Here is a 26,008-nt window from a genome sequence, read left to right as displayed (position 1 = left end):
TACCAAGGAGTTGACTAGACCAAAAGGTTGTAGAAGTTCCTGCAGCATTCATAGAAATATTGAGACATTTGATAGTTGGTCTCTGTCTGAGTTAGTTCGGGCTACTATATACAACAAAATGCAAGAGACTGGGCAGTGTATGAACAACAGAAATTTATTTCTCACAGTTCTGAAGCCTGGAAATCTGAGATCAGGGTGCCAGTATGGTGATGGCCCTCTTCTGGCTTGCAGGCTGCCAACTTCTTGCTGTATCCTTACATGGCAGAAAGAGAGCAAGAGAGTTCTCTGGAGTCCCTTTTATAAGGGCACTAATTCCTTTCATGAGGTCTCCACCCTCATGATCTAATCACCTCCCAAAGTCCCCACCTTCTAATACCATCACATTGGGGGTTGATATTTCAACATATGAATGGGGGGGCAAGAGGAACATTCAGTTCATAACAGCCTCTACCAACACTAAACTGAGCATAGCATTTCTTGGCATGTGTAACAATTCACTCTAGGGTGACAAATAAAACAGGGATATCACAGTTGGCACTAGCTGCACCATTGGAAGTTTCTGGTTCAATCCTCTTCTCTTGGCTGCTACTTCGTATGGCTGCATGTACTATCACCTTTTCCAGTTACTTCAGTGGAAAACAGGAGTGGATAAATTGTATCTCAGTTCAAGGAAGAGGAAGTTGGTATACAAACATACACTTTAAAAAGAAAAAAATATGGTGAATTGGCAGTATATTCAATATATAGTAATTGCAGTAGCAGAAATCTTAAAGGACAACATCTAGATTTTGCCTCCAAAAATGATACAGCTAGATTTCTCAACAGTAGCAATGGTAATACACTTCCTGTGGCCCACCATGTACCTATGATCACTGAGCACTTCCCTGCATGGCTGTCTGCAGCCACAGTACTTTGCACTGATTCATGTATTTCCTTTGTGAATATAAGCCCTGTTTTTCTCCTTATAGTAAAGATTTACAAAAGGCGATGTACTTCCTCTTTTTGTTCTTTTCTTCTGTGTCTCTGCCTTTTCTTCTGTCTTTCCAGCTTTCTTTCCAACTTTCTCTTTATTTAATCTCCAAAGGGGTTATCTCAATTCATATGTCTCTATCCTTATTTACTACCTCACCCTCACCCTTAACTCCTTGGCTCTCTCATAGTCTTGGAACTTGACTGAGTAAACAGAAAGTGTTCCATGCAGAAGGATCAAAAAGAGTTAGTCTTGGGTAGGAGTTTACTTAAGTCCTACCTCTTCTTCAGTGCATCTCTTGGAGATGTAGAGCCCTGTGAGAAGATGGAGGCTTAGCTTTATAATCATGTCATTCACGCTGGGGCAGGAAAAGAATGTCCAGCCTTGGGACTGAGAAAAAAAAGGGTCACATCTGATCTCAAGGGCTGAGATATGGAGATGGGAGGAGGAGGACTCATTCTAGCTGTAGTGTGTAGCCAAGACTGGAAACTCCTCAGACCCATCTACCTGCTGTGGCACCATAGGAATGCCTGGGGGAATGTGTGTACTTAAAACCCAGAAGAGCTGGTAACTTTAGGAACCCAGTTCCGAGGAAGCTCAGAATGACATTAAATGAGCAAAACAACTGAAGACTTCTCATCTCTAACCCAGGATCTAGATCACCAAAACTCCCTTCTCTAGTGGACACATATCACCCCAGGACCAGGTTATGGGACTTCAGTGCTGTGCCCATCGACACATCACTGTGGAGTTTCCAGCAATGGCTGGCATGGCGCCAGGTGGCCTGATCGTCAGTGATTCAACAGCATAAAGGTGGTGACAACTACTCCCAAAATAAGAGGACTGTTTGTGGACTGAGGCTGCCTGGATTTCTGTCAAGAAAAGATGCTCAAATTCGTTCTAGATTCCTGGGCAGAGTGAACACTGTTGAAGTTCTTGGAGAAATCCCAGGAGGGGGAGCAGGAGGGAGAAAAGAATAAAACTATTTGTGATAGATGGAGGGAGAAACCATGACATTTAATGTTAAAAGTAATGAAATGCTGTTCTATGCCCAGAGGTCACATGCAGACAATTCCTGCACAACGAAGCACCAGGCAGCTCTCTCTGGAAGGAGCACGAGTTGTTCAGTCAATGAACAGGGCAGCCCAGAGGGGCTGCATGTCTATACCAGGGATCGGTGGATAAATGCCTCAGCTTCCTCACCCCTCAAGGAGATGTTGCTGAGGTTCCTCACAAGGTCCCAGGGGGATTAAGCCTCAGTTGTCCATAGGTAACCTGCTCATTTGTGTTCTCCTAAGGGGTTTGCTCCCTTCCCTGTCCTACTTCCCCACTCCCTGAAGTGCTTCCTGGGACAAGCTCTCCTCCCCCGATAGGAGAGAGAGAGAGAGAGAGAGAGAGAGAGTGAAACCGACACACAAGAAGGGCTGGGTGGGAGTGAACACCGTTGAACAACCAATGGTCCCACGTGGGTGAGACCCAGAGGGGGTCCTGAGCTCAGCCTTACCTGCTGGTTCAAGAAGCTGTCCCAAAGGCAGGCTTCTTCACAGCTCCACTCCGGGACACCAGCCTCCACACCACCATAGACGGAGTGCAGCTGGAGGAGGGCACACCTAGGTGGGGCAACCTCTGTGTTTTTTTCCAGGTTGGCCTTGCCCAGTGTGACGTGGTCAGCCAGGCAACACCACATCTTAAACACCCATCTGTGCAGGACTCACTGATGAAGGGGAAAGGGGTCCACTCCTTGAGAGTGTTGAGCCTATTGTTGGAGGGAGGGGTGGGCAGGCCACTTGGCCGTGACTTCACCTTGACAGACAGCCTCCAGTTATGGCTTCTGAGGTTCAATGTGCAGTCACTGGAGTGTACTGAAATAGTTCCAGGAAGGAATGGTCTCCATGCAACTTTAAAGTTGTACAGTGTTTCCTGTACTGGGCTTGGAATGGATTTCTTTAATGAGTCTTGAAATTAACATGTGAGTAGCAGCATCACACATCATCTCCTGTGTGTGTGTGTGTGTGTGTGTGTGTGTGTGTGTGTGTGTGTGTGTTAAGACCATTCATTTGTTCAATGGAACACTTTAAAAGATATACCACATTCTTCCTATCCTATTCTGACACATGTTTGTTTTTGAAGGTGTCAGGGCCTCAGTAAATGCTAATAGCTCAGGTCACACCTGACCTCTGAGAGGCCTGGAAAGGCCATGCCATGGACTGGAGAACTCAGACCAAACCCAAGCCCCATTTCTGCAGAAGTTGAAAACTTCCCAGCCATAGGTCCCAGAAGTCCCCCAGGGCCCCAGACTCAGCTCTGCTATCAGCTGTGGGATGTTGGGTCAGTCGCCCAAAGTCTGGGCTCCGTCTGTGCAATGCAAGGCTGGCAGGACAGCATTATATGTCTGAGTTTCTCTGCCTGTGACATCTTAAGAAGTCAAAGATTTGCTACACAGCTTCCAAAGGTGCCCTGGATGAGTAGACCTCCCACAGGCCAGCTTCTTGACTGCCATTCGGAGGGAAAGTAGGCAGTACAGAGAGGAGGGGTGGCCTCTAGACTCTTTTTTTTTTTTTGCGGTACGTGGGCCTCTCACTGTTGTGGCCTCTCCCATTGCAGAGCACAGTCTCCCGACGCGCAGGCTCAGTGGCCATGGCTCACGGGCCCAGCCGTTCCGCGGCATGTGGGATCTTCCCGGACCGGGGCACGAACCCGCCTCCCCTGCATCGGCAGGCGGACTCTCAACCACTGCGCCACCAGGGAAGCCCTGACTCTAGCCTCTTTGACAAAGTTTTGCTGGAGCAGACTCTGGCCTGGGGGGGTCCAGCAGGAGGCTGGACTCAAAGGACTGGGTCACACCTCATTTGTTCATCAGGTATTAACTGTCCTGGCTCTGTTCACCCCTGGTGATTGAACATGGACAGGAGAGGTTCCTACCCCGGCTGGGGCTTACATTCTAGAAGTGGGGAGGACATCACTATCTGAAATGACCTTATTTATAGTTTAAAGCCATTTTTTTAAAAAAGAGGGAGAATCATGTGAGGGGTGTGTGAAGTGGGGATGGGGGAGGGTGGAATGGTCGGTAAAGGCCTTTCTGAGCTCTTCCAGTTCTGAACTAACTTGCCCCTGGCCCCATCATTTTCACCCTGAGGGTCTCGGTTCTCGGTTTCTACAGCCCACAAAGAAAGGGGCTGGCCTCCCCTCTTCCTGCTCAGCGGGGTCCGACTCCCACAATCTGTGATCCACTTCCCCAGCGGGCCAGGCTGTGTGGAAACAGGCCGGGCCCTGGCTCCCCGCCGCTTGCCAAGGACTAACCGTCCCAGGTGTCCCTTATTACGCGGCCGCCGGGGCCTCCCTTCCACCCAATGGAGAATTCCCTAAGAGCCCGAGGCCCGGGCTGCTCTCGGCGGGCGGGGCCCACCTATATTGGCCTTGTCACGCCCCTTCACGGGCATCCCAGGTGGCTCGGGGCGGGGAGGAGCCGCACCAACGCCAGCCAGCCGCCAGTGAGCTGCTAGCCGGGACCGGGAGCCGGGAGCAGGGAGCCGGCCGGACGCGCGGACAGGCCAGGAGAGCTCGGCGGCACTGGTGAGCCGGGCGGGCACAGCGGGCTGGGGGGCGGCGGTCGGTGGGGGGCGGAGGGCCCTGCGCACGGGTCCTGCGGGGCCGAGCGGCTGCGGCGGGGAGTGCGGGGCTCCCCTGCTTGGCGCGCCGGGGGAGCGAGCGCACCGGGGTCGCGGCACAGCGGAGGGGTCGGGGTCCCGTAGCTGCCTGGGGGCGAACAGCTGCGACCCTTTGCACCGGGCTGGAGATGGGGGCGGGGGCGGGCGCGGGGCCAGGGCCGGGGCTGCGTGGGTCTCTGAGCGGCCCGGGCGGCGCGGAGGCGCTCTGTCCGCGGCGCTGTTGGGGAGAGGGGAGGCTGGGGGCCCCACTCCTGCGGACAGCGCGGAGCTGCGCGGGGGGCTCAGGCCCGCGGGGGAGACCCGAGCGAGCTCCCGCCTCTCCCTCTGCGGCGCTTCCCAGGGGCCGGCTCAGGTGCAGCTGCTCCCTCTGCTCGGCGCTTTACTTTTGGTGCTGGTGTTGAGTGTCCGACATACACCTGAGTTAGTTACCTGGGGCTTCCAAAAAACTGGTATGCAAGGCTGCTCTGACTCCAGGGGCCTGCGCTGGTAAGGCTCCATCCAGGTCTGTGTGTCCTGGGGCTCTGTCGGGGGTTGGGGTGGAGGCGGTGGGTGCGCTGCATCTCCCAGGCCCTGGCCGTCGGTGTGATAAAGTGGAAAAAGTCTAGAATTTAAATTCTAGTTATCAGCTGTGTGATCTTGAGCAAGTTGCTTAACTTCGCTGATTCTCAGTTTGCTCAAAGGTAAAAAGGGTATTATAATCATTACAACGACCTTAAGTTATACGATGTTCATAAAGCCCATAGCACGTTGCTTGATGAAAGTTCTCTCCATTTTTTCCCCTATGTGTTAATGTAACACTTCATGCCTTCCAGAGGTCCCCACTCCTTTCTGAACAGAAGGGAGATCCAGGAGGCTCAGAGTACCCTCCTTTAGGAGGGAAGGTGGTGGTGTGTGGTTTGGGGGGTGGCATTTTTTCCACTCTGACTTGTTCATGGCTAGGCCTCCTCCAGGCAGTTTTACTTCCTGACACCATTCTAGAAGCCAGGTTTGAGAGGTGACAGTGCACAGGTCCTGAATATAGAAGGGATGTTATCGGCTTCTTTCATCATTACTGACTGTATTTGTCAGAATTCTTTTCTTTGGGTTGGGTTTGGTCACTTGAAAATTGCTTTATGCAGTAAAGAAATTGATTGGGTCACATAAATGAAAAGGCTGAGGGTTTCAGCTTTAGGCATAGCTTGATCCAGGGGCTTACATAGGGTTGCCGGGCTTGTTCTCTCTCTTTTTCCCTCTGTGTTGACTGTTCTTAGTATGGAGTGATAAAAAGCACTGGCACCTTAAGGCTTATCTGTTCCTTTAGAGAGAGGCGGGGGATAGGAGGGATCTCTTTTCTTCCATTACCTCTATCCTTAGAGCAAACCTTATTGATACACTAGACCAAAGCGGCGCCAAGCCATCTCAGTGGACAGGGAGTGGGTTTCCACCATAGCAGTGGGTACTTTGCTCAGGTGCCACTGTGTTAGTTAATCCCACCCCAGGTGCCGGGGATTGGGCAGGGATAATTCCTAATGAGAGGTCTGACTTCTGGGCAGATAAAATAGGACCTGTTCATTGCACTATCTCTGCCTTTGCTCACCACCGCCTAAAGGAAGTCTTTAGTAGTGTGTAGACTGCCTGGGTGCCATGTTCCATCTGTCAATTGTCAAGTCTTATCCCAGGCAAGGAAGGCATCCTGCACGTTCCTCCTTTGATTCCTTGTTGTTTGCTTTTTGGTTGATTCATTCATTCAGCATTTAATAAATGCCCAGCATACACCAGGGCCTCTACCAAGGGTGAACATGTTTGCTTTTGAGAAGCTCACGGTCTAGTTGGAGAGGCAGGTGTGCAGAGAACAGAGTCTGGGACTGTGTAACCATCTGGGGACAAGCAAAGACTTCCCAAGGAAACTGTACTTGAGCTCTAAATTGGAGATAGCAGGGGATAGTAGGAGGAAAAGTTGCAGGGACTTCCCAGGCCAAGCGGTGTGGTGTGGTAGGGTACTTTCTGTTGTAAGTTACACTAGTTAGGTTACTTTACTGTCTTGCTTAAGAAGTCTAGAGGTAGGTGGTTCAAAGTGGCCACAGTTCTGGGTTGGCTTCTTGAAGATTCTCTGGGTTTTCCCTGCCCTGCCACAGGGTGACTGGAGCTCCATCACGCCTTCACGTGATAACATCTAGGGCAAAAAGGGAGGGAGATGGCTTGCTTGTCAGTGATTCTCTAGATAACAAAGGTCAGAATTTCTCAGAGGTTCCCTGCGTCACTGGCCAGAATGGCCATACGCCCGTGCTGAGCCAGTCCCTGGCAAAGGAGGAGAGGGTGGCTGTGATTGACGTGGCCCAGCCGTGTTCTGGAGCTGGGGGAGGGGTCACCTTCCCTGAGCACTGTTTGTGCCCCTGTCTGAAAATCGGAATTCTGTTCACAAGGCAGAAAGCGGGACTGCCCTGCCTGTCGGGCTGTTAGGTAGCCGGTCACCCGTGTCTCCTGCAGGTGGTGACAGATGATGAAAGACATGGCCTTACGGGCAAGCAGGAGAGAAGCTCAGGATGATAGGAGAAGAGTGTAGGGTGTGGCTGAGGGGAGGAAAGGAGCTGAGGGTGGAGGCGCAGGTAGAGACAGGAAAACCCTGTGTTAGATGCCCTCTGGATATCACTAAGAAGCCTAAATCTCGGTCCCGTTCCTCAAAGAGCTTACACTCAAAACCTGGGAAAGTTTTTCTGGGTCTGTCACACTCCCATAGTAACAGCAACAGTGGCTCACTCTGTGGGGGTAACTGTGCGGGGATTAGGGTGGAGGAGTTTAGGGAGGGGCCGTGTGTAGTTTGAAGAAGCCTCACAGCTGGTTCTGCCGTGCCTCCCACTCCCCAGTGCCCCCTTCACCTTCTCCCCTGCCCCTTATTGAGAACATTTGCTCTAAATCATGTCTTTGTTTCGGCGTCCTTACCTGTCTTCAAGCTAACAGGCTGGGGCTTGGAGAAGATGCAATTAGTGGTAGATCCTGGACTAGAAAAAAGTTCTCCTGATTACAGTCCAGCGGATGAATACTATATAATCGTGTTCAGTAGGGAGCCAGCCTCCACTGACTACTGCTTTTCTTTTTTTTAAATAGCAATTTTTTTTTTTTTTTTTTTTTTTGCGGTACGCGGGCCTCTCACTGTTGTGGCCTCTCCCGTTGGGGAGCACAGGCTCCGGATGCACAGGCTCAGCTGCCATGGCTCACGGGCCCAGACGCTCTGCGGCACGTGGGATCCTCCCTGACCGGGGCACGAACCCGTGTCCCCTGCATCAGCAGGCGGACTCTCAACCACTGCGCCACCAGGGAAGCCCATAAACAGCATTAAAAATTTATTTATTTATTTATTTTTTGTACAGCAGGTTCTTATTAGCTATCTTTTATACATGTTAGTGTATATATATCGATCCCACTCTCCCAGCTCATCCCACCCACCCACCCTCGCTTTCCCTCCTTGGTGTCCATACATTTGTTCTCTACATCTGTGTCTCGATTTCTGCCTTGCAAACTGGTTCATCTGTACCATTTTTCTAGATTCCACATATATGCATTATATATGATATTTTTTTTCTCTTTCTGACTTACTTCACTCTGTATGACAGTCTGTAGGTCCATCCACATCTGTAGAAATGACCCAATTTCATTCCTTTTCATGGCTGAGTAATATTCCACTGTACCACATCTTGTTTATCCATTTGTCTGCTGATGGCATTTAGGTTGCTCCCATGACCTGGCTATTGTAAATAGCGCAGCAATGAACATTGGGGTGCATGTGTCTTTTTGAATTATGGTTTTCTCTGGGTATATGCCCAGGAGTGGTATTGCTGGATCATACGGTAATTCTATTTTTAGTTTTTTAAGGCACCTCCATACTGTTCTCCATAGTGGCTGTATAAATTTACATTCCTACCAACAGTGCAAGAGGGTTTCCTTTTCTGCCCACCCTCTCCAGCATTTGTTGTTTGTAGATTTTCTGATGATGCCCATTCCAACTGGTGTGAGTTGATACATCGTTGTAGTTTTGATTTGCATTTCTCTAATAATTAGTGATGTTGAGCAGCTTTTCATGTGCTTCTTGGCCATCTGTATGTCTTCTTTGGAGAAATGTCTAGTTATGTCTGCCCATTTTTTGAATGGGTTGTTTAATGTTGAGCTGCATGAGCTGTTTATATATTTTGGAGATTAATGCTTTGTTGATTTGTTTGCAAATATTTTCTCCCATTCTGAACATTGTCATTTCGTCTTTATAGTTTTCTTTCTTGTGCAAAATCTTTTAAGTTTCATTAGGTCCCATTTGTTTATTTTTGTTTTTATTTCCATTACTCTGGGAGGTGGGTGAAAAAAGATCTTGCTGTGATTTATGTCAAAGAGTGTTCTTCCTATGTTTTCCTCTAAGAGTTTTATGGTGTCCGGTCTTACATTTAGGTCTTTAACCCATTTGGAGTTTATTTCTGTGTATGGTGTTAGGAAGTGTTCTACTTTCATTCTTTTACATGTAGCTGTCCAGTTTTCCCAGCACCACTTATTGAAGAGACTGTCTTTTCTCCATTATATATCCTTGACTTCTTTTTCAGAGATTAGTTGACCATAGATGCATGGGTTTGTCTCTGGGCTTTCTATCCTGTTCCATTGATCTATATTTCTGTTTTTGTGCCAGTACCATATTGTCTTGATTACTGTAGATAGTAGTATAGTCTGAAGTCAGGGAATCTGATTCCTCCAGCTCCGTAATTTCCCCTCAAGATTGCTTTGGCTATTCACTGTCTTTTGTGTCTCCATACAAATTTTAAAATATTTTTGTTCTAGCTCTGTAAAAAAATGCCACTGGTAATTTGATAGAGATTGCACTGAATCTGTAGATTGCTTTGGGTAGTATAGTCATTTTCACAATATTGATTCTTCCAATCCAAGAACATGGTATATCTCTCCATCTGTTTGAGTCATCTTTGATGTCTTTCATCAGTGTTTTATAGTTTTCTGAGTACAGGTCTTTTACTTCCTTAGGTAGGTTTATTCCTTGGCATTTTATTATTTTTGTTGCAGTGGTGTATTGGAATGTTTCCTTAATTTTTCTTTCTGATCTTTCGTTGTTAGTATATAGGAATGCAAGAGATGTCTGTGCATTAATTTTGTATCCTGCAACTTTACCAAATTCATTGATTAGCTCTAGTAGTTTTCTGGTGGCTTCTTTAGGATTAGCTATGTATAGTGTCATGTCATGTGCAAACAGTGACAGTTTTACTTCTTCTTTTCCAATTTGTATTCCTTTTATTTCTTTTTCTTCTCTGATTCCATGGCTAGGACTTCCAAAACTGTATTGAATAATAGTGGCGAGAGTGGACATCCTTGTCTTATTCCTGATCTTAGAGGAAATGCTTTCAGTTTTTCACTATTGAGAATGATGTTTGCTGTGGGTTTCTCAAAGGGTTATATGGCCTTTATTATGTTGAGGTAGGTTCCCTCTATGCCCACTTTCTGGAGAGTTTTTATCGTAAATGGGTGTTGAGTTTTGTCAAAAGCTTTTTCTGCTTCTATTGAGATAATCCTATGGTTTTTATTCTTCACTTTGTTAATATGGTGTGTCACATTGATTGATTTGCGTATATTGAAGAATCCTTGCATCCCTGGGATAAATCCCACTTAATCACAGTGTATGATCCTTTTAATGTGTTGTTGGATTCTGTTTGCTAGTATTTTGTTGAGGATTTTTGCATCTATATTCATCAGTGATATTGGTCTGTAATTTTCTTTTTTTGTAGTATCTTTGTCTGGTTTTGATATCAGGGTGATGGTGGCCTCATATAATGAGTTTGGGAGTGTCCCTTCTGCAAACTTTGGAAGAGTTTGAGAAGGATGGGTTTTAGCTCTTCCCTAAATGTTTCATAGAATTCACCTGTGAAGCCATCTGGTCCCAGACTTTTGTTTGTTGGAAGATTTTTAATCACAGTTTCAATTTCATTATTTGTGATTGGTCTGTTCGTATGTTCCATTTCTTCCTGGTTCAGTCTTGGAAGGTTATGCCTTTCTAAGAATTTGTCCATTTCTTCCGGGTTGTCCATTTTATTGGCATAGAGTTGCTTGTAGTAGTCTCTTACAATGCTTTGTATTTCTGCCGTGTCTACTGTAACTTCTTCTTTTTCATTTCTAATTTTATTGATTTGAGTCCTCTCCCTCTTTTTCTTGATGAGTCTGGCTAAAGGTTTATCAATTTTGTTTATCTTCTCAAAGAACCAGCTGTTTAGTTTTATTGATCTTTGCTATAGTTTTGTTTCTATTTCATTTATTTCTGGTCTGATCTTTATGATCGCTTTCCTTCTACTAACTTTGGATTTTGTTCTTCTTTCTCTAGTTCCTTTAGGTGTAAAGTTACATTGTTTATTTGAGAGTTTTCTTTTTTCTTGAAGTAGGATTATATTGCTATAAACTTCCCTCTTTAGAACTGCTTTTGTTGCATCCCATAGGTTTTGGATCATCGTGTTTTGTTGTCATTTGTCTCTAGGTAATTTTTTATTTCCTCTCTGATTTCTTCAGTGATCTCTTGATTATTTAGTAACATTGTTTAGCCTCCATTTGTTTGTATTTTTTATGTTTTCCCCCCTGTCACTTATTTCTAATTTCATAGCATTGTGGTCAGAAAAGATGCTTGATATGATTTCAATTTTCTTAAGTTTACTGATGCTTGATTTGTGACCCAAGATATGTTCTATCCTGCAGGATGTTCCGTGTGTATTTGAGAAGAAAGTGTAATCTGCTGTTTTTGGATGGAATGTCCTATAAATATCAATTAAATGTATCTGGCCCATTGTGTCATTTAAAGCTTGTGTTTCCTTATTAATTTTCTGTCTGGATGATTTGTCCATTGGTGTAAGTGAGGTGTTAAAGTCCCCCACTATTGTTGTGTTACTGTCGATTTCCTCTTTTAGAGCTGTTAACATTTGCCTCATGTACTGAGGTGCTCCTATGTTGGGTGCGTATATATTTATAATTTTTATATCTTCTTTTTGCATTGATCCCTTTATGTAGTGTCCTTCCTTGTCCCTTGTAACATCCTTTATTTAAAGGTCTATTTTTCTGTTATGAGTATTGCTACTCCTGGTTTCTTTTGATTTCCATTTGCAAGGAATATCTTTTTCCATCCCCTCACTTTCAGTCTGTATGTGTCCCTAGGTCTGAAGTGGGTCTCTTGTGGCCAGGATATATATGGGTCTGGTTTTGTATCCATTCAGCAAGCCTGTGTCTTTTGGTTGGAGCATTTAATCCATTCACATTTAAGGTAATTATCGATACGTATGTTCCTGTTACCATTTTCTTAATTGTTTTGGGTTTGTTTTTGTAGGTCCTTTTCTTCTCTTGTGTTTCCCATTTAGAGAAGTTCCTTTAGCATTTGTTGTAAAGCTGGTTTGGTGGTGCTTAATTCTCTTAGCTTTTGCTTGTCTGTAAAGCTTTTGATTTCTCCATTGAATCTGAATGAGATCCTTGCCGTGTAGAGTAATCTTGGTTGTAGGTTCTTCCCTTTCATCACTTTAAATATATCATGCCACTTCCTTCTGGATTGTAGAGTTTCTGCTAGTAAATCAGCTGTTAACCTTATGGGAGTTCCCTTGTGTGTTATTTGTCATTTATCCCTTGTTGCTTTTAATAATTTTTCTTTGTCTTTGATTTTTGTCAATTTGATTACTATGTGTCTCTGCATGTTTCTCCCTGGATTTATCCTGCCTGGGACTCTCTTGTTCCTGGACTTGGGTGGCTATTTCCTTTCCCATGTTAGGGAAGTTTTCGGCTATAATTTCTTTAAATATTTTCTTGGGTCCTTTCTCTCTCTCTTCTTCTTCTGGGACCTCTATAATGCAAATGTTGTTGCGTTTAATGTTGTCCCAGAGGTCTCTTTGGCTGTCTTCATTTCTTTTCATTCTTTTTTGTTTACTGTATTCTACAGCAGTGAATTCCACCATTCTGTCTTTCAGGTCACTTATCTGTTCTTCTGCCTCAGTTATTCTGCTATTGATTCCTTCTAGTGTTTTTTAATTTCAGTCATTGTATTGTTCATCTCTGTTTGTTCTTTAATTCTTCTAGGTGTTTGTTCTTTAATTCTTTTAGGTCTTTGTTAAACATTTCTTGCATCTTCTCAATCTTTGCCTCCATTCTTTTTCCAAGGGTCCTGGATCATCTTCACTATCATTATTCTGAATTCTTTTTCTGGAAGGTTGCCTATCTCCACTTCATTTAGTTGTTTTTCTGGGGTTTTATCTTGTTCCTTCATCTGGTACATATTCCTCTGCCTTTTCATTTTGTCTGTCTTTCTGTGAATGTGGTTTTTGACTGTCTGCTGCTTTTAAAGCATTTAGCCTGTTTTCATTTGAAGAATGAAGTGAGAGCTGCTTTTTGTTTCCATTTGACATGGTGGACATTGGTAGGCATTTGGAGTTAGAGTGGCAAGCAGGATGATACTTCTTATGATCTACTGTCCTCAGTATCTACTTAGCACAGAAATTGGCAGAAAGATCTAGTCACTAATCCTGGAAGAAAGGAGGAAGTGTAGGGCAGCATATTTTGTTGTTTCCATCAGCAGTCCTGCTGAGGGCTGCCCAGGATCACTAGCAGAGTGTGAGGGAATGAGGTAGAGAGATGCCTTGGGCAGTCATTCATTCGCAAATATTTATTGAACACCTTCTGGGTGCAGACACTGCTCTGGGGATAAAAAGAGTATATAAGAAAGACAGAGTCTGTTCTCATGGAGCTTACACTTTCCTGGGAGGAGACATATTTGTTTTGTCTCCTATGTCAGGTGATGAGAAATACTGTAATGAAAAATAACGTAGGTTACGTGAAGACTGCAGTAGTTGGAAACAAGCTGGATATAGTACTACAAATCGTCAAAGTTTAGTCTCTCTCCGTTTTCCAGCAGAGAAATATGGCCAGAGTGGGTATGGTATTGGGCAAAAAAAAGACGTTCATTTGGAGGAATGGGATTACATATTGAATAACTTGATCTTAAAGGATTTCTTTCATGCAAAATCTCTTTGTTATACTTCACATAGTTCCCAAACATGATTTACAATGACTTATAAAACATAGTACCAAGTGATGAGAAATAAATGAAGAAATACAAGCAAAGGGAAAATAACGTTCATTTCTTTCATCATTGTGTTCCAGAATTGTTTAGATTTGGTAGCAGGGGAAGAAGGAAGTATGGTGATAAGAAATGTGGTGATTCATGCTCAGGCTTCATTATTTAAAAGGTGACAAAATAAATTTTTGATGCCTCAGAAAGTTATAACTTTTTTGGGTCTGTGTGTAAAGAGTCAATTTTATTTGATAAGAAAAAATAGTCTCTATACTAAAGATGTATATGAAAATTATCTCCTGAGTTCAGAGAAATTTAATAATATTTTTAGGTCAGTATGAAGTGCATTAAATGTCAACAGAGATCAAAAGCCTAATTCTAGGGTCAAATAATATGGTGTAAATAAAAATTGGTGAGAATTTAAGTTTGGACTTTTAACTGGCTGGGAAAATACACAAATTCAAATTAAAATTTACAGCATACAAGTGTTATGCAGAGGTTATTTTGATTACCTATTTTTATTGGCTTGTTTGTTTTCTTATTGTTGAGTTTTGAGAGTTCTTTACATAATCTGGATATATGTCCTGTGTCAGAAATGTGATTTTCAAATAAATTCTCTCAGTCTGTGCCTTTTCTTTTTATTCCCATAGCAGTGTCTTTCTCAGGGCAAAAGTTTTTTAGCTTTAGTAAACCAATGTATCAATCTTTCTATGGATTAGACTTTTGTTGTTGTATCTAAGATTCTTTGCCGTACTACAAGTCTTGAAACTTTTCTACATTTTCTTCCAGAAGTTTCATAGTTCTATGTTTTACACTTAGGTTTATGATCCATTTGGGGTTAATTTTTATATAAGGTGTAAAATATGAGTCAAGAATTTTTTCTTTTTTTTTGGCATGTGGAATTCCAGTTTTTCCAGCACCATTTGTTGAAAAGACTATGCTTTCCCTAGAATTGTATGGACATTTTTGTAGATAATCAGTTGGCCATAATTGTAAGGATTTATTTCTGGATTCTCAATTTTATTCCATTGATCTGTAAGCCTACTTTGTGCCAACACTACACTGGCTTGATGCTGTGACTTTATAATAAATTTTGAAAATAGGTAGTATAAATCCTCCAAGTTTCTTTTCAAAATTGTTACGGCTCTCCTAGTTCCTTGGCCTTTTCATATAGGTTGTAGAGTCAGCTTGTCAATATCTACAAAAAGTCCTGCTGGGATTTTGAATGGGCTTGCATTGAATCTATAGATTCATTTAGGAAGAATCGATATCTTTACAATATTGAGTATTCCAGTCCATTAACACAATATTGTTTATCACTTTGTTTATTATTTCTGTTTTTATTTTTTTATCAGCATTTGGTAGTTTTCAGGATATAGATCTTCCGCATGTTTTGTTAGATTTATACTTTAGTATTTCATTTGGGGGTTGCTCTTGTTGCTAATATAAAGAAATACAATTGATTTTTGTATTTTGATATTCTGTTACCTCTCTGAAGTCACTTATTCTAGGAGGTTTATTTATAGATTTTGGGGGATTTTCTACACAGACAGTCATGTTATCTGTGAATAATGACAGTTTTATTTTTTCCCTTCCAATCTGGACACCTTTTATTTTTTTTCTTACCTTATTCTACTGGCTAAGTATTATAGTACAATGTTTAAAAGGAGTGATAAGAGAGAACATCCTTGCCTTGTTTCTTATAATCGGGGAGAAATAATCTTTCACTATGAAGTATGTTAGCTAAGAATTTTTATAGGTGCCCCACGAGGTTAAGGAATTTCACTTGTATCCCTAGTTTACTGAAAGTTTTTATTATGAATGGATTTTGAATTTTGTTGTATACTTTTTCTCCGTCTATTGACAGGGTCATGTGATTTATTCATATTTACTATGGTGAATGACATTGATTGATTTTCAAATGTTGAACCAGCTTTGTATTCCTGGGATAAACCCTACTTGGTTGTGATGTATTTTTGGAAGAGACTGTGTAAGATTGCTATTTTTTCCTCCTTCAGTATTTGGTAGAATTCATTAGTGAAACCATCTAGGCCTAGAGTTTTCTCTGATGGAAGGTTTTTAAACTACAAATTTAACTTCTTTAATAGATACAGGACAATTCAGGTTAATCCAGTTTTTCTTGATAAGTTTTAATTGTTTATATCTTTCAAGGAATGGGTCTTCTTCACCTAAGTTGTCACATTTATGGATATAGAATTGTTTGTGGTATTCTCCTATCATTCATTTAATGTCTTTGGGGTCTGTAGTGATGTTCCCCCTTTCATTCCTGATATTGGTAATTTGTGTCTTCAATCATTTTCTTAGTCTGTCTAGAAGTTCAGCAACTTTATTAATCTTTCAAAGACCTAGATTTTTATTTCATTAATTTTTTCTGTATTCAATTTTATTGATTTATGCCCTTTTTATTTCCTTCACCTTGCTTTGGTTTTAATATGCTCCTATTTTCTTAAGGGGTAAGCTTATATTACTGATCTGAGATTTTTTTCTGTTTTAATATAAGCATTTAGTGCTATACATTTCCCTTTAACCACCGCTTTAGCCTGCATTCAACAATTTTGATATGTGCATATTCCTTTTTATTTATTTAAAATTAAAATATTTAAAATTTCCCTTGAGACTTCCTCTTGACCCATGTGTTATTTCAAAATATGTCATTTACTTTTCAAATACTTGGGAATTTTCCAGACGTTTTCTTGTTATCAATTTCTAGTTTAATTCTCTTATTTTCCCATAATATAATTTTTTAATTAATTAATTTATTTTTGGCTGTGTTGGGTCTTCATGTCTGTACACGGGCTTTCTCTACTTGTGATGAGTGGGGCTACTCTTCATTGTGGTGTGCAAGCTTCTCATTGTCGTGGCTTCTCTTGTTGCGGAGCACCAGCTCTAGGTGCACAGGCTTCAGTAGTTGTGGCACGTGGGCTCAGTAGTTGTGGCTTGCAGGCTCTAGAGGTCAGGCTTAGTAGTTGTGGTGCACTGGCTTAGTTGCTCCGCGTCATGTGGGATCTTCCCAGGCCAGCGCTCGAACCCGTGTCCCTTGCATTGGCAGGCAGATTCTTAACTACTGTGCCACCAGGGAAGCACCATCCCATAATATAATTTGCATGATTTTTATTCTTTTAAATTTGTCCACATTTGTTTTATGGCCCAGAATATGGTTTATCTTGGTGAATGTTCAGTGTGCACTTGAAAAGAATGTGTATTCTGCTATTGTTGGGTAGAATGTTCTGGAAATATTAGGTGAAGTTGCCTGATAGGTTTGTTCAGGTCTCCTGTGTCCTTAATGATTATCTATCTACTTGTTTTTTTTTTTTTTTTTTTTTTTTTTTCCGGTATGCGGGCCTCTCACTGTTGTGGCCTCCCCCGTTGCGGAGCACAGGCTCCGGACGCGCAGGCTCCGGACGCGCAGGCTCAGCGGCCATGGCTCACGGGCCAAGCCGCTCCGCGGCATATGGGATCCTCCCAGACCAGGGCACGAACCCGTATCCCCTGCATCGGCAGGCGGACTCTCAACCACTTGCGCCACCAGGGAGGCCCTATCTACTTGTTTTATCAATAACAGAGAGGCATGTTAGAACAGAATCTCCAACTACAATTGTCGATTTTAAAATTTCTTGTTTCAGTTCTGTCACTTTTTGATTCATGTATTTTGACCATTTGTTCTTAAGTGCAACTTTAATAGTATAATAGCTAGTTATTTTACTAGTGAAAGCAAGTTTATTCTGGAATAGCCAAAGGAATTGCAATTCAGGATATGTGAACTATGGTATACCATAGGCAAATCCAAAAACAAGGAAGGGGAACGTGCTATAAAACTATAAAAATAGGGAAAAGCAAAACTTGGAAGGAGCTGTAATAACCAAAGAGACCTGTTGCAGGAAACTGGGAGTGCAGTGTATGGAGGCTTCTCATTGGTTGGGCTGCTACAGTGTCTGATTGGCTGGACTGCCTTCCAGCAGAGAGAAGAAGCAGCAATACCTTCCTGTTTGGAGTAATAGATGGTGCATGGTGGGCCCTGAGAGTTCCCCCTACAGGCCATCCCAACTCCAATTTTAGCGGAGGTTTCTTTAATTCCACAGTGCATACACATTTAGGATTGTTATGTCCTCTTGGAAAATTGATCCTGTTCTCATTATATAATATTCCTCTTTATCCTGGTTAATATTCCTTGTTCTGTGGTCTACTTTGGGTGTTAATAATATAGCTACTCCAGCTTTCTTTTGCTTAGTTTGCAGCCATATCTTTTCCTATTCTTTTCATTTTAACCTGTCTGTGTCTGTATATTTAAGGCACATTCCTAGTAGACCTCAGATAGTTGGGTCTTACTTTTTTTTTTTTTGCGGTACGCGGGCCTCTCACTGTTGTGGCCTCTCCCGTTACGGAGCACAGGCTCTGGATGCACAGGCTCAGTGGCCATGGCTCACAGGCCCAGCCACTCCGCGGCATGTGGGATCTTCCCGGACCGGGGCACGAACCCGTGTCCCCTGCATCGGCAGGCAGACTCTCAACCACTGCACCACCAGGGAAGCCTGGGTCTTACTTTTTAAATCAATCTAACAATATCTGTCTTTTAACTGGTGTATTAGACCATTCACATTTACTGTGGTGTTAATATGGCTTAATTAAAAACCTACCATCTTGCTAGTTATTTTCTCTCTGTTCCATTTTTCCCTATTACCTGAGCATTTCTTGATTCCCTTTTATCTCCACTTCTTATTTATGTTTCTTTAACATTTTTAGTGATTCCCCTAGACTGTTTATTTATATCTATATATCTTTAATTAATCAGAGTCTACTTTCAAGTAATGTTACACTGTTTCATGTGTAGTCTAAGGAACTTTCAGCAGTATATTTCCAACCCTTCTCTTCCATCCTTTGTGTTATTGTTATTATCATTTTTTTCCTACATATGCTGTAAACAAAATATTGTTTTTTTGTTTTAGACCAAGGGTCAGCAAACCTTTTTTTTGTAAAGGCCCAGAAAGTAAATATTTTGCTCTGAGGCCACATATGGTCTCTGCTGCATATTCTTTTTTTTCTGAAACAACACTTTAAAAATATAAAAACCATCCTTAGCTCACAGGTCATACAAAAACAGACTGTGGGCTGCATTTGGTTTGCAGGCCATAGTTTGCTGATTTTCTTTAAACAGTCAGTTACCTTTTATGGCAATTAAATATCAGAAAAAGAAGAATTATATTTGACATTCATTTGTTCCATTTCTAACACTTTTCATTTCTTTGTGTAGATCCAAATTTCAGTCTGGCATCATTTTCCTTCTGACTATAAAACCTCATTTAGTATTTCTTGTAGTGTAGGTCTTTTGGTAATGAATTCTTTCAGTTTTTGTTTGCCTATTGCAGTTATTTCTCCTTCATTTCTGAAGGATATTTTCACTAAGTATAGAATTCCGTGTTGACAGTTTATTTCTTGCAGTACTTCGAAGATGTTGCTTCATTGTCTTACTTGCATGCCTTCTGACAAGGTGTCTTCTGAAATTTTTATCTTCGTTCCTTTGTATTTAATATTTCATTTTTTCCCACTGGGTTTGAGACTTTCTTTCTTTCTTTTTTTTTTAGCTTTCAAAAACTTTTAAAAACATTATAAAGTTTTATAAAATGTCACAAAATACAAGTTAAAGCAGTCAGATATTTTGAGTAACCTTGCAATTTACTACAAAAGTCAAGTATTACAAATGCTTGTGGATTTTTATTTATAGGAATTTCCTGAGGATTTCATTTCTACATATCTAAAACCCCTTCACCATGTCCAATATGAACTATTTTTTTAAGTTCTCTCATTTAAACATTTAAAATTGCTGTACCATTTAAATTGCTTCAATTTAAGTATTTAGTGATACTTCTTTATATAAAAATACAGATACATAAAACAAAATGGCACCTATCATTTAGATTTTGGAAAGAAATGCAGCTTTTTAGTTAGCATTGAGGCAAAGCAGGGCACCTGCTTATTTCCATTTGCACTTGGGTCTCTGCAGATATCCACTCGGCAGTGAGAAACTTGCCTGTTCACCAGCGTGAGGAGTTCTGTGAACTCTAAGGAGGAGCTGAATTTTCCCAGCATCTCGCACAAATCTTGAATGTATCATGAGCCAGTCACAGTTTCCTGATGAAAATAATAACCTTCTGTCACAGAGTAACACATGACGAAGTCTGCTCCAGCAGGAAGTGTATAAACTGAGGCTGCATCCACCTGGGTTAGGTTGACGTCCAGCTTGTCTGTCTGATGATCCACTACATCCAAAGGGATGACTGGCACATCGTACTGGTTTCCCCGACATGCCTGAATGTTAAATATCTTGGGTCTTCCAACCAGGCTCTGACACTTGTTTCCTTTGAACAAGCCAGTCAGTGTCTAAATTTTAACTTTGGCATCATATGCATAGATGTGGTTGCCTTCACCATGACTCAGGAAAACACACAAAAAGTAATTGGCGTTTGCATGGCTAGCAGTTGACGCCTCATGAATTTTGAGCAGTAGTTCTGCTTTAAGATCATCAAAGCATTTCACTTCAAATCCTAGATTTGAAAACCTGGGCTTAAGATTGTCTCTATCCGTGCTGGTGCCCCGCCTGTATGGCAGGGTTAAGTGCCAGAAGATCCTCTCATGATTGAGGATTAAAGCAATTCCTCTCCTCTTATGGTCCCTTTTGTACGTTTCTGCCGTATCAAACACTTCTCTTTTTACGAAAAGTTTAAAAAACAATCACTTAAGCCATATTAAATAATGAGCTCCTCCAAGCCCAAGGTCAACATATAGAGTAGATAGAGGTCTGCTGCATCCTTCTCCTCTGCCAGGCAGACAGACCACTGGTGTGCCCCAGGAAATCCTCCCAGCCACACTGGCAAGGAAAGTCCTGAAATATTGGGTTGGCCAAAAAGTTGCTTTGGTATTTAAGTAAAAAGACACATTTTCCATTTTCACCAAGAACTTTATTGAACAAGTATTCACCGTTTTGTTCCATTAACTTCTGCCATTTTTCAGGCTACTTCAATTCCATCTTCCCAAAACTTTTTATCTTTTTGAGCAAAGAACTGTTCCAGGTGCCTTTTACAGTCTTCCAGGAAATTGAAATTTTTTCCATTAAGAGAATTTTGTAAGGACCAAAATAAATGGAAATCCGAAGGTGCAATGTCTGGTGAGTATGGCGGACAAATCAGAACTTCCCAGCCAAGTGTAACAGTTTTTGCCTGGTCATCAAAGATACATGCAGTCTTGCATTATCCTGATGCAAGATTATGCGTTTTCTGTTGACCAATTCCGGACACTTTTCATCGAGTGCTGCTTTCAGTTGGTCTAATTGGGAGCAGTACTTGTTGGAATGAATCGTTTCATTTTCCAGAAGGAGCTCATAACAGAGGACTCTTTTCCAATCCCACCATATACACAACATCACCTTCTTTGGATGAAGACCGGCCTTTTGGTGTGGTTAGTGGTGGTTCCTTTTGCTTGCCCCACAATCTCTTCTGTTCCACATTATTGTACAGTATCCACTTTTTATCTCCCATTACAATTTGTTTTAAAAATGGCATGTTTTCATTACGTAAAGAATCACATGTGGAAATATGGTCAAGAAGGTTTTTTTTCACTTATGTAGAACCCAAATGTCAAAGTGATTAACGTAACCAAGTTGGTGTAGATGATATTCAGCGCTTGATTTGGATATTTTGAGTATGTCAGCTATCTCCTGCGTGGTATAATGTTGATCGTCCTCAGTTAATATCTTGATTTGATCGCTCTCAACTTCAGCTGGTCTACCTGACCATGTAGCATCGTTCAGTGAGCAGTCTCCAGCGTGAAGTTTTGCAAACCACTTTTGACACATTCGATCAGTCACAGCACCTTCTCCATACACTGCACACATCTTTTTTTGCATTTCAGTTGCGTTTTTACCCTTCTCGTAGGGAAGGCATCTGTTTCTGTCATGTTTTGCTCACCTGCACCGCGAGCCCCACGGAGCCCTGGTGCCGAGCTCATTGCAGCTGAGTGCACAGCACTGATGCCTAGGCGGCCTCCTCTTCCTGCAGCCGGGCCACAGCCCCCCAAGATTTTCTTTTTGTCTTTGATTTGCAGCCTCTGATATGCCTGTGTGTGTGTGTGCGTGCGCGCGTGTGCGCGTGCATGCACACATGTGCATATGCCTGCACATGCTTAGTTTTTATACTCTGTAGCGTTTTTGAGTTTTTGGTTCTGTGCTTTGGTATCTGTCATTAATTTTAGAAAATTCTCAGCAGTTATTTCTTCAAATATTTCTTTTGCCCTATTCTCTTCCTTTTCTCCTTCTGAAATTTCAACTACACCTAGGTTAAGACTTTTGGTATTATTCCACGGCTATTGGACACTTTGGTTTTGCTTCATTCCTCTTTTTGTTTCTCCTTATTTTAGTTGGGGATTTCTGTTGACCTATTTTCAATTCACTGATTCTTTCCTTGGATGTGTCACATCTACTGAAGAATGCCTGTTGAGAGCATTCTTCATTTCTGTTATTGTGTTTAGCCTTTCCAGCATTTTCATTTGATTCTTTCTTATAGTTTCTATCTGTATAAAAATATTATTTGATCTTTCATGTTGCCCACCCTTTCTATTAGGGACTTTTACCATTAATTACGGTTATTTTAAATTCTGTGTCTGATAGCTTCCCCATATGTGTCATATCTGAGTCTGGTTCTGTTAATGGCTGTGTCTTTTGGCAGTGTTGTTTTTCTTTTTGTACACTCTGTAATGTTTTGTCAAGACATGGACATCTTGTGTAGGCCATTAGAGGCTGAGATATATAGATTTTATTCCTGGAAATGGAATGCCTTTCTATTTTTGCTAGCCCTTTAGTGTGGGGAATTGATCGTTCTGGTCAGGAGTTGACTGGATTTGAGGTGTGTTGTTGGTGAGCCTATCCTCAGGGCACCACAAACTTCAGATTCCTCTAGTGACACCTTGAGTTTAGAGTTGGGACTGGTTTGCTGCAGGGCTTTTCTCATTGTTTCAGTGTCAGCCTTCGGTCTTCCTTCTGCACTGTGCCTCAGAGTGGTCGGTGTCCATGCTCTTTCAACTCTCCCATCAGTGTTCCATTGTTATTTGTTACTTGATGCTTGTTAGCCAGTGTCCAGGTGCATCTACCTCAGGTAAACAAGTGCTCATGTCTTGTCTCTTCCTACAGATGCCTGGTTCTCCTCAGATTCTGGGCTAGTTTGTTCCGCTGAGACCTCAGCTGTCTAATGGATTCAAGAAAGATTGAACTTGTAGTTGATCTGACTTTTTATTTGTAAGCATGGGAGTGATGCTCTTTTCAGCTCTCTACACCCTGAGCAGAATTCAAAAGCCATGATTTGATGTTTTCCAGCTCTTCCTATTATCTTCATGTAAAATCCTGGAGCTATTTTCCTTCCCTCTATGCTTTATAAAATGTCATTTTTACATTTTACACATATAAATCAGTGGTTTGCAATTCTTACCTGGGAAACAGAAATAAAATACAAGTGTTGGGCCCCAGTGTTTTAATTGATATATGTTGGGATCCAGGCATGGGTATCTTTTACAAGCTCCCCAGATGATTCTGATGTATCCCTAGGTTGAGAACCCTTAGTCTAAGTATCACTTATAACTTTTCCTTTCATAGAGGTTCTGTTCTGGTATAAACGACCAAATGAAATTTCAGGCTGTATACATTCACCCCTGTAACTTTGTGGAGTTGTTTCCCTCCTAATTGTTCTTTCAGTGGCAGTTAAGTGCCTGTGATCTAGACCGACGTCTCATAGAATGGGGAGGAAACTTGGAGTTTTTCCTATTTAACTTTCCACTAACGTGAATATCCTCCTTGACAATCTATGGCTTTGATGCTGCTTGGGGTCTTTCAGGGGCTGGGAGCTGTCTGCCATTCACAATAATAAACCCCATTGTGAGACAGTTTCACTCGTTTGAGGTATTTTCCTTATATTGAATTGAATTTGTCCTTTTATAAGCTACCAAATAATTTGTCTAATTCACAGCCTTGCAAACTGTTTTGAAAAAAAATCCATTTGCATGCCCCAGTGCACATGCCTGTGCACATACACACACACACATTCATTTGCATGACAAGCATTTTATGAAACAGCACTTACTGTAAGTCTCCTGCCTCTAAATTGATTTCATGACCCACCTATGGGTGGCTTTTTGCAGTATGAAAAATGCTTATCCAGCCCATCTTCCACTTGACAAGCTTTCAAAGCTGTCACGACAGCTCTCCTGGCTCCTCAGAGTTTTCTTGTGCTTGGTGTAATGCTGCTTCCTTTGGCTATGGTTCAGCTTCCTCACTGCCCTGGCCAGGGTCATGCAGTAGGTGGGCTTCAGTGTGTGGAGTCTTCTGCAAATGAACGGCCTAGTTCAGAGGCCAGGGCTCTGCAAGTGGCAGATCAGTTCAGAGTAGAGGAAGGTCTCTTGTCTTTTGCTAGACATCATTTCTAGTCCTGTGGCCCAAATTCAGTGGGATGTAAACTGAAGCCATCTCTTGAGGAACATAGTTGATGGCTTTTCTTTGCAGTTTTTGTGTGTCCTCTCACATTTTTCATATTAATAACACGTTACTCTAATTAGCTACATATGCATCTTCAGTTTCCAAGAGACTGTGAACTCCTTAGATGTCAAGAAGAATATTTCCTTCTTTTTCTCCATTGCGAGCAGCACAAAAAATTTAATTTGTTAAACTAACCTTAGAAAATGTGTTCCCAGTCAAGAAACTTTGGACTTTTATCACCGTTGCTTTGCTAACAGTTGTGCTACCAACTTTACCTATAACTTACCAAGGGGGCAGTGGACAACCTGGGAATTTAGATGAACTTGCCACCTTGATACTCATGCACAAGACACTGTGACCAGTGCTGGGTGAGATGCCCAATATTTCACAGCCTACAGCCTGGTTGGGGACACATGCATGCAGGATGAGTGTCAGTGAGTTGTGTAGTGGGAATGTGTTCTTAGAGGTCACAGATGAAACAAAGGTCACACAGCTTGTCAGGAAAGACTTGATTTTGGCCTTGAAGATAAGCATCAGACATATGGAATGGAAGATATTGAGGGGTGGAGAGGATTTGGAAGGAGAAGAATGCTATTTTAATAGTCTCCCAAGTTCTACAAAGTCTTTGCTCTCTCTAGGAGTGGCTTGGATCTGAGAGAAACTGTAGGTAAGATACAGAGGGAAATCTAATTTAAATTGTTTCTGTAGGAAGGATAGACATTAACTGAAGGTAATAGGCTCAGTTTTCCTCACCCCTGTCCCCAATGTCTGAGTCTTCAGGGACTCTGACAGATTTAGTTTGGAAGTGACTTCTTGTCATGGTGAGGGTTCAGCTTGCCAGGGGCCACCTCAGGGCTGTTAGTTAACCTCTGCCTCTTTGTGGCTTCCATCAACTTTTAGAGCAACCATTCATAGCCATTGACTTAATTTTTTCTACTTTCTCTTCTTAGAGGGCTCTTAAAAGATGTATTATTAAGAAACGTACATTCTCAAAGTATGTCACATCTACCACTCCTCAAGATCCACTGCATCTGTGAGACAGTCTTCTGAGTATTCTTGTGAAACAGTGACGCCATCAAAATATTGCATAAAAATCAGATATTGTATCATTGGTGTCTTACTGAAACCATCCCATTCATCTGGGGGCTGTTTTGCTATGGTAGGAAAATAGGGATGGAAGTACATTATGAAAAAAATACCAGGCACTGTGTGTGTGGTATTTGTCCCTCAGTGAGATATGGGGACCACAGCTCTTAAGCAGCTACAAGAGTAGTTAGAACGAAGATGAGGGCTGTGAGTAATCCCCCGATGTCTTGCTCTACTGGGTAGGTATTAGTGTTATCGAGAAAAGTACATCATACATTTCTCTTAGAATCTAGTGCCAGGATGGTAGTTTATCTTCTGGGAAGAACTGATAAATCAAACAGTGGAAACCTGTATAAATCTTTATATTTCTTTGTGCCTTTGCAGCCAGGAAGCCTGGAGCCAACTGTAAAAATCCTCAACTATCATGATAATTTTGTTTCTAGTTCTAAGGACAGAGATTTCCTGTCTTAAATCAATATGATTTCATTTTTTAAAAAACAGTAACTTTTATTTTTTTCTTATTACCACAGTGATACATGTTCATTATAGAAAAGGTGGAAAATAATAGATTACCTCCTGCATCAGATATTTTCCTGCCGCATAGTAGGTGACACTGTTTATGTTTTAATCATTTTCACTTCTTCTAAGCATATGTGTGTATATATTTTTTCTTGGTACTTGTCACACTGTATTAAAACTTA

At 42.0% G+C, this 26,008-nt stretch overlaps 1 pseudogene; it reads right to left on the bottom strand.

Annotated features, from left to right (window-relative positions):
- Positions 1-19,615: 19,615 nt before the first annotated feature.
- Positions 19,616-21,709, bottom strand: LOC132495440 (caspase-6-like; annotated as a pseudogene).
- Between the last annotated feature and the right edge of the window lie 4,299 nt (positions 21,710-26,008).

The sequence above is a fragment of the Mesoplodon densirostris genome, chromosome 8, assembly GCF_025265405.1.
Source record: "Mesoplodon densirostris isolate mMesDen1 chromosome 8, mMesDen1 primary haplotype, whole genome shotgun sequence".
NCBI classification, from domain to species: Eukaryota; Metazoa; Chordata; class Mammalia; order Artiodactyla; family Ziphiidae; genus Mesoplodon; species Mesoplodon densirostris.
The sequence above is the reverse complement of the archived record's forward strand: the minus strand, read 5'-3'. Positions and strand labels throughout refer to the sequence as shown.